The sequence below is a fragment of the Cervus elaphus genome, chromosome 2 (assembly GCF_910594005.1).
Source record: "Cervus elaphus chromosome 2, mCerEla1.1, whole genome shotgun sequence".
NCBI lineage: Eukaryota > Metazoa > Chordata > Mammalia > Artiodactyla > Cervidae > Cervus > Cervus elaphus.
In genome coordinates this window covers 11,792,035-11,810,120 of record NC_057816.1, presented here as the reverse complement: position 1 = coordinate 11,810,120, position 18,086 = coordinate 11,792,035, and the positions used below count along the sequence as shown (strand labels likewise).

The 18,086-nt window shown below is 44.1% G+C and overlaps 1 pseudogene; it reads right to left on the bottom strand.

Annotated features, from left to right (window-relative positions):
• Positions 1-8,944: 8,944 nt before the first annotated feature.
• On the bottom strand, positions 8,945-17,767 carry LOC122704762 (annotated as a pseudogene).
• Positions 17,768-18,086: the final 319 nt, after the last annotated feature.

Genomic DNA, 18,086 nt, shown 5'->3' with positions numbered 1-18,086 from the left:
TAATATTTGTTCTTTGTGTTTGATCTTCGTTAATTTGATTAATATGTGTCTTGGGGTGTTTCGCCTTGGGTTTATCCTGTTTGGGACTCTCTGGGTTTCTTGGACTTGGGTGGCTATTTCCTTCCCCATTTTAGGGAAGTTTTCAGCTCTTATCTCCTTGAGTATTTTCTCATGGTCTTTCTTTTTGTCTTCTTCTTCTGGAACTCCTATTATTCGAATGTTGGGGCATTTCACATTGGCCCAGAGGTCCCTGAGGTTGTTCTCATTTCTTTTGATCCTTTTTTCTTTTTTCCTCTCTGCTTCATTTATGTCCACCATTTTATCTTCTACCTCACTTATCCTATCTTCTGCCTCCGTTATTCTACTCTTGGTTTCCTCCAAAGTGTTTTTGATCTCATTCATTGCATTATTCATTTTTAATTGACTCTTTTTTATTTCTTCTAGGCCTTTATTAAACATTTCTTGTATCTTTTCAATCTTTGTTTCCAGGCTATTTATCTGTAACTCCACACCTTATCTTTGACAAAGGAGGCAAGGATATACAATGGAAAAAAGACAACCTCTTTAACAAGTGGTGCTGGGATAACTGGTCAACCACTTGTAAAAGGATGAAACTAGAACACTTTCTAACACCATACACAAAAATAAACTCAAAATGGATTAAAGATCTAAATGTAAGACCAGAAACTATAAAACTCCTAGAGGAGAACATAGGCAAAACACTCTTCGACATAAATCACAGCAAGATCCTCTATGACCCACCTCCCAGAATATTGGAAATAAAAGCAAAACTAAACAAATGGGACCTAATGAAACTTAAAAGCTTTTGCACTACAAAGGAAACTATAAGTAAGGTGAAAAGACAGCCCTCAGATTGGGAGAAAATAATAGCAAATGAAGCAACAGACAAAGGATTAATCTCAAAAATATACAAGCAACTCCTGAAGCTCAATTCCAGAAAAATAAATGACCCAATCAAAAAATAGGCCAAAGAACTAAACAGACATTTCTCCAAAGAAGACATACAGATGGCTAACAAACACATGAAAAGATGCTCAACATCACTCATTATCAGAGAAATGCAAATCAAAACCACAATGAGGTATCATTACACGCCAGTCAGGATGGCTGCTATTCAAAAGTCTACAAGCAATAAATGCTGGAGAGGGTGTGGAGAAAAAGGAACCCTCTTACACTGTTGGTGGGAATGCAAACTAGTACAGCCGCTATGGAAAACAGTGTGGAGATTTCCTAAAAAACTGGAAATAGAACTACGATATGACCCAGCAATCCCACTTTTGGGCATACACACCGATGAAACCAGATCTGAAAGAGACACGTGCACACCAATGTTCATCGCAGCACTGTTTATAATAACCAGGACATGGAAGCAACCTAGATGCCCATCAGCAGATGAATGGATAAGGAAGCTGTGGTACATATACACCATGGAATATTACTGAGCCATTAAAAAGAATTCATTTGAATCAGTCCTAATGAGACGGATGAAACTTGAGCCCCTTATACAGAGTGAAGTAAGCCAGAAAGATAAAGAACATTACAGCATACTAACAAATATATATGGAATTTAGAAAGATTGTAACGATAACCCTATATGCAAAACAGAAAAAGAGACACAGAAATACAGAACAGACTTTTGAACTCTGTGGGAGAATGTGAGGGTGGGATATTTCAAAAGAACAGCATGTATACTATCTATGGTGAAACAGATCACCAGCCCAGGTGGGATGCATGAGACAAGTGCTCGGGCCTGGTGCACTGGGAAGACCCAGAGGAATCGGGTGGAGAGGGAGGTGGGAGGGGGGATCGGGATGGGGAATACGTGTAAATCTATGGCTGATTCATATCAATGTATGACAAAGCCCACTGAAATGTTGTGAAGTAATTAGCCTCCAACTAATAAAAAAAAAAAAGAAAAAAAAATGCTGTCTAGGTTTTTTCATAGCGTTTCCTTAAAAAAGCAAACATCTTTTAATTTTATGGCTGCAGTCATCATCTGCAGTGATTTTGGAGTCCCCAGAAATAAAGTCTCTCACTGTTTCCATTGTTTTGCAATTTTTGCCATGAAGTGATGGGACCAAATGCCATGACCTTCATTTTCTGAATGTGGACTTTAAGCCAGATGTTTCACTCTCCTTTTCACTTTCATCAAGAGGCCTTTTAGCTCTTTTTCACTTTCTACCATGAGGTTGGTGTCATCTGCATATCTGAGGTTATTGATATTTCTCCCGGCAATCTTGATTGCAGTTTGTGCCTCATCCAGTTGGGCATTTCTCATGATGTATTCTGCATATAAGTTAAGTAATCAGGGTGACAATATACAACACTGGCATACTCCTTTCCTGATTTGGAACCTGTCCATCATTCCATGTTGAGTTCTAACTGTTGCTTCTCGACCTGCATACAGATTTCTCAGAAGGCAGATAAGATGGTCTGGTACTCCAGTCTCTGTAACTTTTGCACAGTTTGTTGTGATCCACTCAGTCAAAGGCTTTTGCATAGTCAATGAAGCAGAAGTAGTTATTTTTTCTGGAGTTCTCTTGCTTTTTCTATAATCCAATGGATGTTGGCAATTTGATCTCTGGTTCCTCTGCCTTTTCTAAATCCAGCTTGAACATAGGGAATTTCACAGTTCATGTACTTTTGAAGACTTGCTTGGAGAATATACTTTGGTAGCAGGTGATATGAGTGAAACTGTGTGGTAGTTGAACATTCTTTGAAATCACCTTTCTTTGGGATTGGAATGCAAACAAACTTTCCAGTCCTGTGGCCACTACTGAGTTTTCCAGATTTGCTGGCATATTGAGTGCAGTGCTTTAACAGCATCATGGTTTAGGATTTGAAATTGCTCTACTGCAATTCCATCACCTCCACTAGCTTTGCTCCAAGTGATACTTCTGAAGGCCCACATGATTTGCATCTCATGATATCTAGCTCTAGGTGAGTGATCACACCATTGTGATTATCTGGGTCATTAATATTTTTTATACAGTTCTTCTATGTATTTTTTCAACCTCTTCTTAATATCTTCTGATTCTGTTAGGTCCATATCATTTCTATCATTTATTGTGTCCACCTTTGCATGAAATGTTCCCTCCCTATCTCTACTTTGCTTGAAGGGATCTCTGGTCTTTCTCATTCTGTTGTTTTCCTCTATTTCTTTGCACTGATCACTTAGAAAGGCTTTTTTTTTTTTTTTTTTTTTTTTTAATCTCTCCTTGCTATTCTTTGGAACTCTGCGTCCAGATAGGTATGCCTTTCTTTTCTCCTTTGCCTTTTGCTTTTCTTCTTTTCTAAGTTATTTTTAAGGCATCCTCAGACAAACTTTTTGCATTTTGTTTTCTTAGGGATGGTCTTGATGTGGTATGTACAGATCAAAAATTGAAGATCATGGCATCCCGTTCCTTTACTTCATGGCAAATACATGGAGAAACAATGAACACTTTGAAGGGCTTTATTATGCTGGACTCCAAAATCACTGGAGATAGTGACTGCAGTGGGAAAAATAAAGAGACACTGATCCTTGGGAGATAAAGCTATGAAAAACCTAGACAACATACTAAAAAGCAGAGACTTTATCAGCAAAGGTCTGTATAGTCCAAGCTGTGGTTTTGCCAGAAGTTGTGATTGGATGTGAGAGTTGGACTATAGCGAAAGCTGAGCACCAAAGAATTGATGCTTTTGAACTGTGGTGTTGGACAAGACTCTTGAGAGTCCCTTGGATGGCAAGGAGATGCAACCAGTCCACGATAAAGGAAATATGTCCTGAATATTCATTGGAAGGACCAATGCTGAAGCTGAACCTCCAATACTTTGGCCACCTGATGTGAAGAACTGACTTATTAGAAAATACCCCAGTGCTGGGAAATATTAAAGGCAGGAGGCAAAGGGGAAAACAGAAGATGAAATTGTTGGGTGGCATCACTGACTTGATGAACATGAGTTTGAACAAACTCTGGAAGTTGGTGATGGACAGGGAAGCCTGGTGTGCTGCACCCCATGATATAGAAAGGAGTTAGCAGTATATAGCAAGCCCTCTGAACAGTGGATAATCAGGGACCAGGCAGACATCTTTGGGGAAGGAAGAAGGAAGAATTTCTGGTCAGCTGACAATGATGGGTTGGCAGGCCTTTTCAAGCACGAGAAGCTGTAGGGAAGCAATTCTATGCCAGGTGGAGAGAATGGTAAGAGAATGGCAGGGCAGCAGTGCTGGGATTTCCCAGAGGACAAGATCACTGTACTATTAAACTTGATCAATGCTCAATATTGTTTGGTGATTGGAAACATGAGATTCATTTTGGAAATGGTTGAGCAATATTCAATGGAAAGACCAATGCTGAAGATGCAGCTACAACACTTAGGCCACGTGATGTGAAGAGCCAGCTCATTGGAAGAGACCCTGATGCTGGGAAAGATTGTTGACAGAAGGAGAGGTGTCAAAAGGATGAGATGGTGAGATGGCATCACCGACTCAATGGACATGAGTATGAGGAAACTCCGCGAAATAGTGAAAGACAGGGAAACCTGTTTTGCTGCCATACATGTAATCACAAAGAGTCATACATGACTTAGAAACTGAACAATACCAATGAGGACACAGGGTCCAGGGAAGCCTGTGGCCCTGGTGGGAGTGGAGCAAGATATAGGTGGAAGGGGAAGCTTCCCATTCTCTGGCACAAGTCCTTGAATCCAAGGCAAGGAGCACAAGATTTTGAATGTGTTACCAAACACTGCTTTCTATAAAAACAAAAGCTGTTTTCAGCAGGAGTGGATACTTTGACTGGGTTTGTTCTCTACATTTTACAGAGGGATGTGGAAGGGATCTGGAGTGGACCGAGTCTGCAAAAACCAGGTGACCAGCTGCTGGAGGGCCAGTCTCATGGTAGACATTCTGCACTAGGTGGAAAACGAATCCAGAAAAAATGTCCCAAGTGGAGTGTAGACGCCAATGTATCAGATTGTTGTGGCAGATCACTTCAATATTGTTTTGAGGTAAGCGAGAAATGTACGATGTGTGGTTTGCTTTTGTCAATTTTTGTGGGTAGTTAGATGTTTAACTGTCTGGTTACTTCATTGAATGGTTGGAATCATGCTTGGGAAAGAAAACTAGATGAGGTCCACACAAATTTCCTCATTAAACAGCAGGCATAAGAAGGTTTCTAAGGCCACTGTAGGTATTTTAAACATGAGGGTCCATATGGGGATAGTTTCATTTAACAGACTGAGATTGGACTGTGCAGGTTGCCATAGTTGTAGCTATGAACAGTAGCCATAACAGCTACTTGTTGCTATGCAGGAGATGTGGGAAACTGACAAGAGACAAAAATCCTTATAGCTCTCCTTGCAGTGTGATTTCAGGCTAGAAGTAGTTAGCAAGGAAAGGCTGACTGGTAAGGCTGAGGAAGGGAGCAATCTGAGCCAGTAATCATCAGCCCTTGTTGGAGCCCAGAAAACAGAAGCATCGGCTCAGTCAGAGTTCTGTGACATGGTTCAGAAAAGATGTCATTTTCCTTGAATCAATATTTAGTCTTGGGGATGGCAGCCATAACCTCTAAAAAGATGATTTCCTTCTCCCCAGGTGGCAGAATAATTCATATTTGTACCAGATCCAAGAATCCAGAAATCCCTCTCAGGGCTACCTGATCTTTACAGGCACACATGAAATCTAAAAGGGGGGATTATCATCATGGTGCCCATTTTCCAGATGAGAAAACTGAGGTTAAGGGACTTGATCAGGTCAAATAGCTAAGCAGGTGAAACACCAAGAACAAACCTAGGGTAACTGACCTCAAATTGTGTGTTTTTTCTCCATACCTGCTGGTAGTTGTGGGTGGTAATCTGGCCCTGTTGCTTAGGCAGAAGCAATCAGTATTTAGGCTTTAATTGAAGAAAGGAAGGAAAACCACTAGACCATTAAGCTAAAAATAATCCCTTATGATTATACAGTAGAGATGAAGAGTAGATTATAGGGATTAGAGTTGATAGCCTGAAGAACTATGCATGCAGTCTTGTAACACTGTATGAGTGGTGGTCACCAAAACCATCAAGAAAAACAAATGTGAGAAGGCAAAGTGGTTGCCTGCGGATCCCTTTGAAACAGCTGAGAAAATAAGAGACGTGAACATCAAGGGAGAAAGTGAGAGATATACGCAATGGAATGCAGACTACCAGAGAATAGCAAGGAGAGATAAGTAGGTCTTCATAAGTGTAAAGGGCAAGAACAGAGGAAAACAATAGACTTGTGAAGAGGATAGATCTCTTCAGGAAAGTTGGAGATACCAGAGGAACACTTCATGCAAACATGGGCACAATAAAGGACAGAAAAGTCTAAGACCTACCAGAAGCAGAGGAGATTAAGAAGAGGTGGAAAGAATGCACAGAACTATACAAAAATGGTCATAATACCTGGATAGAGATTATGTTGGGGTCACTCATGTAAAGCCAGATATACTGGAGCACAAAATCAAGTGGACATTAGGAAGTGTCAATACAAGCAAAGCTAGTGGAGGTGATGGAATTCCAGGTGAGCTGTTTAAAACATCCTAAAGAGTGAGGCTGTAAAAGTGCTGCATTCAATATGTCAGCAAACTTGGAAAACTCAGCAGTGGCCACAGAGCTGGAAATGGTCACTTTTCATTCCAATCCAAAAGAAAGGTAATTTCAAAGAATGTTCCGCCTATCATGCAATTGTGCTCGTCTCACTTGCTAGCAAGGTAATACTCAAAATCCTTCAAGCTAAGCTTCAACAGTAGATGAACTGAGAACTTCCAGATGTACAGACTGGTTTGAGGAACCAGAGATCAAATTGCCAACATCCATTAGATCATAGAGAAAGCAATGGAATCTCAGAAAACCATCTACATCAGCTTCACTGACTATTCTAAAGCCTTTCATTATGTGGACCACAACAAATTGAGGAAAATTCTTAAGGGAATGGAAGTAGCAGATCACCTTACCTGTCTCCTGAAAAGTCTGCACTTAGAATCAGACACAGAACAACTGAAAGGTTGAAAATTAGGAGAGGAGCATGACAAGGTATACATTGTCACTCTGGTTATTGAACTTGTATGTAGGATGCATCATTAGATATGCTGGACAGGATAAATCCCAAGATGGAATCAAGACTGCTGGGAGAAATATCAACATTCACAGATACGAAGACGACACCACCTTAATAGTAGAAATCAAAGAACGAAAGAGCCACTTGATAAGCACAGGAGATGAAAAGAAGCTGGCTTAAAACTCAACATTCAAAAAACTATTCACCAAAAATACTCAACATTCATGGCATCCAGTCCCACCACTTCATAGCATATAGATGAGGGAAAAGTGGAAACAGTGGCAGATTTTACTTTCTTGGGCTCCAAAATCACTATGGACTTTGACTGCACCCAAAAAACTAAAACACACTTGCTCCTTGGAAGGAAGAAAGGCTATGAAAAACCTGGACAGTGCATTAAAAACCAGCGACTCGCTTTGCTACAGAGGTCTGTATTGTCAAAGCTATGATTTTTCCAGTAATCATGTACAGATGTGATATCTGGACCATAAGAAAGGGTGAATGGCAAAAAACTGAGCTTTTGAACTGTGGTGCTTGAGAAGATTCTTGAGAGTCCCTTATACAACAAGGAGATCAAACCAGTCAATCTGAAAGGAAATCAACCTCTGATCCCTGCTGTCTCAGCTGAGGCATCTACTGAGGGTCTCCACGTGGAAAGAACGGATGCTTCTACTGCAAAAGTGCCTAACCATGGCAGCTCCAAGCAAAGAGCTTGTAGCTCCACCCCTGGAGGAAGCTCAGAAAGGCTGAAGGCTCTGTGTACCCTGGGCCCCCTGATACATGCGTTGCATTCTCCCCAGCAGCATTGGAGGCCAAGGAAGGGGCATTTTGGGGCCTGGAGGAGGGGGATGGCTCGGAGATCCACTGGGGCCATCACTTAACAAGTAGGACTGGAAAAGACAGAGCAGGCATATGTGGCAGAGAGCTGGTGGCTGGGGTGTGGTCACAAAAGTGAACCAGCTCTGCATGAAGTACCTCACCTAATATCTCCTGGAGTAGAAGCCCAGTGATAAGATCATCTGAGATGGGATGAAGAGAGTCTATTTCATTACCCCTTAGAATTCCTCTGAATGAGGAGGTGGTGGAGTTGGTGGGTCATCATGAACTCTTCCATGGCCTAGACCATCCCACAATCACTATCCTTGGGGCTGCCTCTCCCCAGCTTCAGGCATGTAGTTCTGGAGGAAACTGACAATCATGTGTGCTGCTGGGTCAGGGCCAATGACCATGTAAAGCCAAACATAGGACCCCTTAGCCCTGCCAGGATGGTTGACCTAGAGCTGTACAGGTGATCTGAGATGGGTCATTCAGAGAACACCCTTGACCTCTAATGGCTTCATGCTTCTTTCCTTACTAGGAGATGCCTTTGGGACATAAAACCCTAGGGCAGGAAGCTTGGACTACCGCACTAGGTGTAGAATCCTTAAGGAAGAAAGTTGTCAGGCTAAGACCATCAAAGAAGAGGGAAGGGAAAGACCAAGGGTGAGAAAGAGAGAACTGATGACTTCTAATTTCTTGGATCCAGTCACTGAGATCTTTGTATTTGCTCTGAGTCTTGTGTTTTGGATTCCCAGAATCATTCCAATGAGTCTCCTCTTTCCTTGAAGCCAGTTGGAGTTGGGCTCCTCTCAACTCTGATTCAGATTTTGTGCTATATCCTTCCCGATCGTTGTACACGTCCCACACAAAACAGAGGCACGCATTTGTTTCAGCACCATTATGGTGAAACCCTTCATTCTTTACTGAGACTAAGGTGTGCAGACTACCAAATAGAATTCACCAGCATCGTGGGCAGGAGTGCCCTATCTGTGAGTGAGTGTGTATTAGGAGTGGCTGTATTGATTCTTGAACCATTTCAAGCATTTACACTGCCTGTGCCAGGCCAATCCTGTCATTTCCTCAATCATGAACCGAGAAGTACTGCCTCAGGAAGACGTCACCCAGGGTCCAGGTCTCTGTAGATGCACTCGCTGTGTTCTCTTTAAAGGTGATATAGCAGTGGCCTCTAGAATCCTGGGGGTCACATACACACACCAGTCAGCCTGAGCCCTTATGTGCGACTCCCACAAATATCCATACCCAGCACAATTCTTGGTTTAATTTCCCTCTTTTGGTAAGTATCAAGTGGTTTTATGAGCAGCAGGGGATGTGAGAGAGTTCATCCAAAACCAAAAAGGGCCCATGCATGTGGCTGCCATGAGGAAGGGTGTGGTGAGTGGATGACTGGAAGTTGGGGAAACTGTGGAATGATAAAAACAAAGTCCTACTGTAGAGAGTAAGGAACTATATTCAATATCCAGTGATAAATCACATGAAAAAGAATAAGAAAATAATATATATTTTTTATGTGTATAACTGAGTCACATTGGTGTGCAGCAGAACTTAAGGTGACACTGAAGATCAGCCACACTTCAATACAATTTTTGAAAAAGAACAAGCATGGCCCCTGGTTCCCTTCACTCCCTATTTCTTTCCTCCTGACACCTTCTCCATGTTTTCTCTACAGAGAATGCAGGTCCTCCTCCAGCGTCCCCACAATCTGTACTTTATAAAAAAAAACTATTTTTTATTGGAGTATAGCTGATTAACAATATTCTGAGTTTCAGGTGGACAGTAAAGGGACTCAATTGTATGTATCTATGTATCCTGGTCCCAAAGATACCCCTGCCATCCAGGCTGTCATATAACTGAGACGATTTCCCTGTGCTACCCAGTAACTCATTGTTGGTTAATCCATCTTAAATATAGCAGCACCCACAACATGTTCTTGAAGACTTAACTCAGGAAATCTGGGAAGCCTCCTTCGGCCCACACTCACCCTCTTTGGCCAATCCAGGCTTGGTTGGGTAACTACTCTGGTTCCCCATCCCCACCAGTCAGCCCATAGCCCTCATCACCCCTAGTAAGTCCCCAGTGCCCCAATGCAGAGCACCTTGGGATGCCATTTGCATGGAATCCAGTGCAGTGTTGCCTAGACCCAAGCAACCCTCCATATGGCTCCATGAGTTTGTGGTTTTAGAATTCCTGAAATTCCCTCTGTTCCTCAAAGCCTTCTTTGAGCCCATCAGCCAGCTCTGAACTCCCATAGGGAGCAGACATGAAGCCTCCACCCTGTGCCGGGTCTGAGCAGTCACTGTGCAGATAAATAAAGCATAATAATATATAAAGATAAATAAAGCACACCCTTTATTCACCTTAGCATCCAAACCCCTAACAGAGGGGTCAGGTACCCCAACTCACAAAGGGGGCACCTGGCCAGAGCAAGAGGGAAATGCATCTGAGAACTATGTTGACCATGTAATTTATCATCCAAACCCGGACAACTGCTAGAAGGGGAGGGAGAGCGTTAATCCCTGTGGTGGGACAGCACACTGGGACTGCCCCTAGCCATTCTCCTTGTCACGTGACCTATTTCAGGGACTGCTAGTGATGACTTTCATGTTCATGCATCTGAGGTTTCAGGTTGAATTGAAGCTCTTTGAGGACTGAAGACCTTAGTGTTCCCCTCTTCTTGTGACTCCCACCATGCCAGCATGGTGTGGTGTCTCCACATCTATTTCAGGATGATCAGTGTCCCAGACGGGCCTTTACTCTCAAGTGGTTGGTGTTGTGGGAGGCTCTGGCCCAGCCACAGGGGCTCAGGGGCTCAGCAGCATCTGCAATAGTGTGAGATGGCCTGCAGAGGGCGGCCTTCTTCCAGCAGCAGCCCAAGGGTTCCTGCAATTTCCTATTTGAGAACCACCCCTCAGGGTTCTCCCCTCACCTTGAAGATGTAGGCTCGAGCTGGCACTGGGTATTTGATGCAGTTGATGGTGAAGAAAATACAGGGCTGGGTATTGACCATAAAACATGAAACTTAGTGCTGTTAGAGAGAGAGGGAGAGCGATTGGCCCTGGAGATCCTTGTTGTGTGTGGAGACTGAGAGTGACGCTAGGGCATGACCTTTCACCTCGGAACCCTGTGGTGTGGTGCCGATGAGCTTTTGGATGTTATTGACCAGTCTTGTTGGGCCAAGGATCAGTGATCTCTAAGTGTCCACAAGGGCCTCACAGCTGCCATTACAGGCAATAATCTGTCTTTTCATGGAGATGCTAAGAGACAGTGTGACAAAGTGCACATCGAGGTCACTCTGAGTCTCCCCAGAGCTACCCACTTCCCAACTGTCTCCTAAACAACCCTTCATCTCTTGCCCTAACTCTTTTCCTTTGCTCTCGACATGGCATCTACCTTGACATCCTTAAATGTGGTACTTTAATAAACCAGGATCTTTTGTGCCTTGACACAAGCTGCTTTTCCTTCCTAGAAGAGTCCCCTCCCTTTTGACTAGAAAATTTCTTCTCATCTTACAGATTCCAGCTTACTTGTCATGGACTCAGGGAAGTCTTTTCCCCCGGTTTATCAGTCTCTTGTCTTGGTCACTTTCTGTAGACCCTTCCTCACGTCTAGCATGTACCAAAGTCACAATTCACTATGTGTGTGTCATTTCTGTGCATCTGCCTTCTTAGATGTGAGGGTGAGTTCTATTCTCATTGCCTCCCTAAAGTGCCTGGCACACAGTAGATGCACAATGCTTGTCTGTTGAACGAGTGAATGAAGATTGTGAAAATAATGAATGAGAAACATCCAGAGAGCTGTATCTGGTGGGGAACAAATTACTGGTCAACCACAGGGTGAAGATGGAGATTCACAAGGACAGCACATTCTCATAGTGCTGGGAGAGAGGGGCTCCTGTGAGAGAGGGTGTCTCCCATCACTGCGCCTACAACCAGCTCAGACTCTGAGAGCCTGGCCAGGAAATACATCACTAGCCCACAGAAACTCCAAAGGACAGGTCAGCTTTTGTCTGAGGGTATCACACAGAATCCTATCAATTATTGCCTCTTGTCCTCAGGTCGCTCCTGGGTCCCCATTCATGATTTTCTGTTATAGCCCCTGCCCTACTGTATGCCCAGGTACATGGGGTGTCTTTTTTATTAGTTGCTTTCACGTCTTAAGACTGCAGCCAACCTCTCTCCACTGCTGGGTAACTTCTCCATAAGGAGACCAGTTTTCCCCATTTGCTCAGGACTTTCCCTGTTTGTAAACTGACATTTATCTGTACTGAGAACTTGCTTGGTCCCAGGTAGCCCTGGACAGTTGGTCATCTTATAACGCTGTCCAGGCTGGTGAAGTCCCCCCTGATCATGTTCACCACACTGTTGAATCCTCTGACCATGCCCTCTGCCTCACAGGGCAGCAGGTGCAGCCCTCTCCCAGCTGCAGAGACCTCTCTGGACCCTGTGAGAACCCTGGTCAGAGCCCTGGTCAGGAGGCCTGTGGATTATGAACCCATGGGCTGTTTGTGTATCTATATGCTTGTGTGTCTCTTTGTATGTGTGTTTGTATGTGTCTCTGTGTGTGCTTCTGTGTTTCTGACTAGCTATGCATGTTTATATGTGCCTCTGTGTATGTTTATATATGTCTGCTTGTGTGTTTCCATGTGTCTGTGTGTCTGTCTGTGTCATTGTGGATGGTGTATATGTTAGTGTGACTATTTGTCTGAGAATCCATTTCTGTGTGTCTGCCTGTGTCCATTTACAGATGTGGAGCATGCCTTGGGCTGATCCTCAGAGGGAGAGGCCTACCGGTCCATGTGGACACGCCAGTCGCCCACTTATATCAACATTATCCAGTTGAGTGCTCCCTGGCAGTAGCGGTAGCCCACCCCACCAAACATCACCACACTGCCCTCCGGCTTGCTTCTGTAGAGAGAAGACAGCTGGGGGATCCTTGGAGGATGGTAACAACAGCACTGTCTGAGAGCTTTGCTTCATCACCCATCAAGGTCCTAATAAGGTCCTTATCTACAGATGCAGAAATCAAGGCTAGGAGCAATAGAGAACCAGACTAAGGTCAGTTACTGGCTAATGAGTGGCATAGAGAAGGGTAGAAGCTGAGTCACCTGGCTGGTCTCCACCCATTATATCTTCTGAAGATGCCCTGGACCTCCTGTGACCTGAGTGCTCAGACACCCTCAGAGGACAGGGTGCTGAAGTATTTTGGCTCTCCCCTTGTCCACTTCGTCATTTTTCAGGAAAATCAAGGCCTGGGAGAGCTAAGGGTGTGGGATCAGGTCATCCAGAGTTGGCTCCAAAGGCCTGTGACCTCTATTGTCCAAAGAGACCCACATTCAGAAGAGACCACACATCTGCTCTCCCTGTCTTGAAATGCCTAATATTTCATGAACAAGGGCTCCCACACTTTTCTTTTGTGTCCCACACTTTTGTTTTTCACTGGTTTTGCAAATTGGGTAGCTGGTCCTGGGTTACCAATGAAATGCTAATGAGGAAGGAAATGTATCCACCATCCTTCTCCTTCCTTATCAAATTCATAAGCAAATCCTAATGCATTTTCCTTCAGTTTGTTTCCTGTTGCCTTCCATTAGTCTTCCTCCTCACTCACCGCCCCCCCAGACCAAGTTACTGATCTTGAGCCCAGGAGCAGGGTTGTGTTCCAATAAAACGTTATTTATAAAGCAAGTGTTGAAGCCATGTAGGGCCCTGGGGCCGTAGTTATCTTGGATTAAATTATCTCTCAGGATACTTCTTTATCAAGTGTTCTATAAATTTCCTACAACTGAAAGCAACTTACAGCTCATTTGGAGAAACGGATTGTCCATCTCAGACTTACTTGCTCAGGTAGAAGGCAAAAACAGGCTCAGAAATGGCACCTTGATTCTTCAGGTTGTCAAAGATGGGGATGCCTCCAGTGAAAGATAAATTGGGGTAGCCCAAGCCTAAGATGCCATCAAAAGGCCATCCCTCAAACCCGGATTGCTCCATGCTTAGACCAAATTGCTGGTCAGTACTTACAAGGTCCCCAATCTGTGGGAGAGAAGAGTGATCCCACTTACAGATATGTGAAGTGGGGCTAGGACTTGGATGGAAGGCATTGCCATTAGATCCACAGAGAAGAATTGAGGCTGGGCTGTGGCTTCAGTGGACCTCAGACGGTTAGACCAAGCTGGGAGGGGAATTTGGGTTCCATTTGAGAGAGGCTATGAATTTTAAAACATCTGCCTCTCTGAAAGACACCACTTGAGTGAGTCAAATTGGCCTCGTGGCTTCTGTACAGGTGGGGCAACCAACAATCAGGCCAGGACCCATCGGTGCCCCCTTGTGGACAAAATGCACCGATAGCAAGGTAGGCCTCTCTTTGGCATCACTGTGACCTAATGACAGGAATGGACTGCATTCTCTGTAAGGTACTGTGGATTCTGCATCTGTCCAGGAAGACAGAAGCCGAAAACATGATCTTACTTGCAGGGATCTGTGAAATACTGCCTGGGGATTCACTCTGGGGGATATGTGTGTCTTTGTGTGAGTGTGTATGAGAGAGAAAGAGAAAGGGGGGAACTACTCAAGTAATTTGGGGGAGGCAGGCCATAAGTTTTGTTGGACTCTCAAAAGCCCCCTAGAGTGAGAACTCATTTATCAGGCCCCGTAACTTCTCAGGCCTCCAGTTTCCCAGTCTGGATACCTGAAGCCCTTGACTGCCCGGAGGGTCCCCAGATCAGTTTTATCCTGTCCCCAAACACCCCACAGCAAATTCAGTCCTGAAAAGCCAGCCGATCTCCATTGTTTACCACATGTGTGCCCTCAGCAAGGCCCTAGCTGTCAGCAGCTCAGTTTCCTCATATGTCACATGAGCTAACCAGAGTAACTGCTGTGTGGGGTTGTTGCAGGACCAAACCAGGTGTCACCTGAAAGTGCCTGGACAGTCTGTGAATATAAAATTGGGTGGTTTTTCCCCCTCTTCTCACTCCCAGAAAAATGAACCTTGAACTGCTCATGGGCAGAGAAGCTTCAAGTCCCCATCTCAAGCCACTCTCTGGGTTCGCTAATCTGTGTGCTCGTGGGTCGCCACAGGCACTGCCTCCCCAGGGACAGGATACTGTGGGTAACATGGTCAATAGCTATGGGAGTTAGGCTAGGAAGGGTCCTGCCAGAAGGTTCTGCATCTTTTTTGCAAGCAGTGGTAACCCCACAGCCAGTCCTGACTCAGCCTTTGTTACACTGTTACCCGAACTATCATGAGCAACAACTCCCTTCATCCTCCCAGAACCGTATTAGATGCTGAAGGTCTTTCTGATAGGCTGGAAGGTGGAAGACTCAAGATGTCTGAATATAACGTGTGAGGCTGCAGACACAAGAGATAAGTGTCATCAGGTCCAAGGATGCAAAACAGGGTTGCAGAGCAAGTGAAAGATGGTCTGAATATGGGGTGTCTGTACTCACAACAGGTTGGGCTGGTGCAAAAGATGGAGGGCACCTACAAGTCAGATGAGCCTCTGTCAAAGATAACCTGGAATTCCTGAGGGGGTGTTCTAAAGGTGATGTTACCCACGTCGAGCTTCTACAGGGAAAAAGAGGTAGTAGGTTAGTGCAGAGCTGGCTACCCTCTATTCCGACACACATGCCTCCCTCTGGATGTCACATATCTCTTGAGATCACTTTCTAACCACTGTACAGCTCACTGACTTGGATCACAGAGGTGCCTGCATTTGATATATTTTTCCTGTGCTATATGGTATGCAGGATATTGAATCTATGACCAGGCGGTGAAGTGTTACCTCCTGCACTGGAAGTGCAGAGGCATAACCACTGGAATCCCAGGACCACTAGACACCCAGGGAAGTCCTAGTGCCTTCATTTGAGAAGCTCTGTAGTCTTTTCAAACCCAACCTTAGCACCCCCTTCTCCAGGAGGTCCTTCTTGATCAACCTCAGCCACTCCCTCTAAACTCAGACCACATCCAATCAACACCACACAGGTGACCCTTTCATTTGACATCTATTTACTAATATACCTGTCTCTCAGGCCAGCATGAGCATTCTTAAAGACAAAATAAGCCCTATTTCTAAATGAAAACCAGTAACCACAGTGTTAGATACTTAGGCCTTACACGGAATACAGGTTTCAGTAACTTTTTATGGCTGTGATTCCTGCTTCTGTGTAAAATGAACTCTTCTGCCTGGGGATTCACAATTGCTTTGCCATTGGTTCTACAATGTGTTCAGTGACGGTTCACTCTTCATCTGTAACTGACTGACTCACTTATTTCAGAAGGAACAATCTCCCTCAAACTAATGACACATCTATGACACAGAAAAGGATATTTACCTGCCCCATGGTAATGGCCAGGCCCAGTCACAAAGACCAACAGTTGAGGATGAGAGTGTGTTCTCCTCTGGGTGGGGTCCCTGATTTCCAGTGTTTCTGCCTCCTGAAGGAACCTCAACTCCAAAATCCCCCCTGGCACCTCCAGATGAGCCGTGGTGCTAGGCTAGATCACCAGGTGGGCTGTTGAGCACCATCCTCCCAAAATACTCACATCCTGGATGTTTCTCAGGGGGTGAGTAGCCATATTTGAGCCAGGAGAAGAAGTCCGGTACAGTCTGTAAGCTTGTTCCTTCAGGAAATTGTTCAGCGTGTGTTTTTCACTGCGGGTTTTTCTCATGATCTGCACTGTCATTAGAGGTATTCTGTACTGAGCATTTGCCAAAGAAAACAAAGAAGAAGCAACAATTAGCTGTCCGTGTTCAGGTAAAACTGTCATTGTAATGGCCCTGTGTATTTTCTAATCATTTTTATGAGGCACATTATTATCAGAATTTTATGCATATACCATGGCAAATACATAGGTTTGATTACAGGTTCTTTTCTGCAATCAGGGATAAGCCATATGATCATGTGGTGTCTCAGTCTCCCCCTCGGTAAAATGGTGGAATATAACAATACAAACCCTGCAAATAGAATGTCTTGGGGATAAGTGAAGTGATGGATATAAGGTACCTGATAAATAGGAAGTCTCTACATTGACAGATATTAGCATTGCTGTTGCCATCTCACTGCATCCTTCTCATAGAACCTCAAAGAAGGAGGTGGGGGGGGGGGACTCTTATGCTCTTTTACAAGGGAGCAATTTGAAATGCAAGAGGTTGCTGAGTTGGCTGTGGTCACACTGCTTGTCAGATATAAATCTGTAGGTGTATCTTTCTCCAAGTTGAAAGAGAAGAGGGATTTGAAAGAAGAATCCAGGAGATAGGGAACAAGTAAGGGAAAGTCAGAGGCTCAAGAAGGAAGGATGAGTCAAATGAAAAATTAAAAGAGAAAAGCACAGAGAGAAATACACTCACAGAGACTTCCAAGGAGATGGAGAGGTAAATGATAGTGATACACAGATGCAGACATAGACATGTACACACTGAAGTAGACAAGGAACAAAGAGGACATGTTGAATAAAAGGTAGAAAAGTGCTATTCCACAAGACATCTGCATAGACTGTGCACTGAACAGTTGTAAGGAGTTGCATTTTCAATAGGTCATCATTGGACCCCGAGAGTTGTGCAACCATGCAAATCCACACCAAGAACCTTGGGATCCACAGTTCCTAAAATAAGGTACTTATCAATAAGTAAGGGTTGAATTTCAAGACTGTCAGGGAAATATTCACTCCCATCTAAACCTGATGGGTGGAAGAATAATCAGGTGAAAAGAAAAATCTGAGAAAGGAAGATGATGCAGCTTACAGTCCCTATACTTACTTGACTATGCACTCTGAGAAGGCTACCAGCCTAAGGAGCACAAGCCACTTCATTCTTCTATCCTGCCTCCAAGTACTCAGGGAAGTTCGGGTTCTTAGCATGTGGTGGTGACTGGGAGCCCCTAATTATATGTGCTCCGACCTACCCTAGTTTTCCCCTTTATGCCACTAATAGATCTGATAAAAACACAAAGCTTTCAATAAAATCCTTACCTTCATCAGTGTCCTCGGTGAGTGGACTTTGAAGCTTCTCAGAATACAGACCTTTGAACTGTAATCTCTTCCTTGAAGCTTGGCTGGAATATCTAACTGATCTGTGTGGACATCTAAGGAGATGGAGAACCTTGCCTACTTTTAGAAATAACTGCTAAGAACATCATGAAAATGGTAACTAGTGGCCATACTCGACATTCATAGTTTC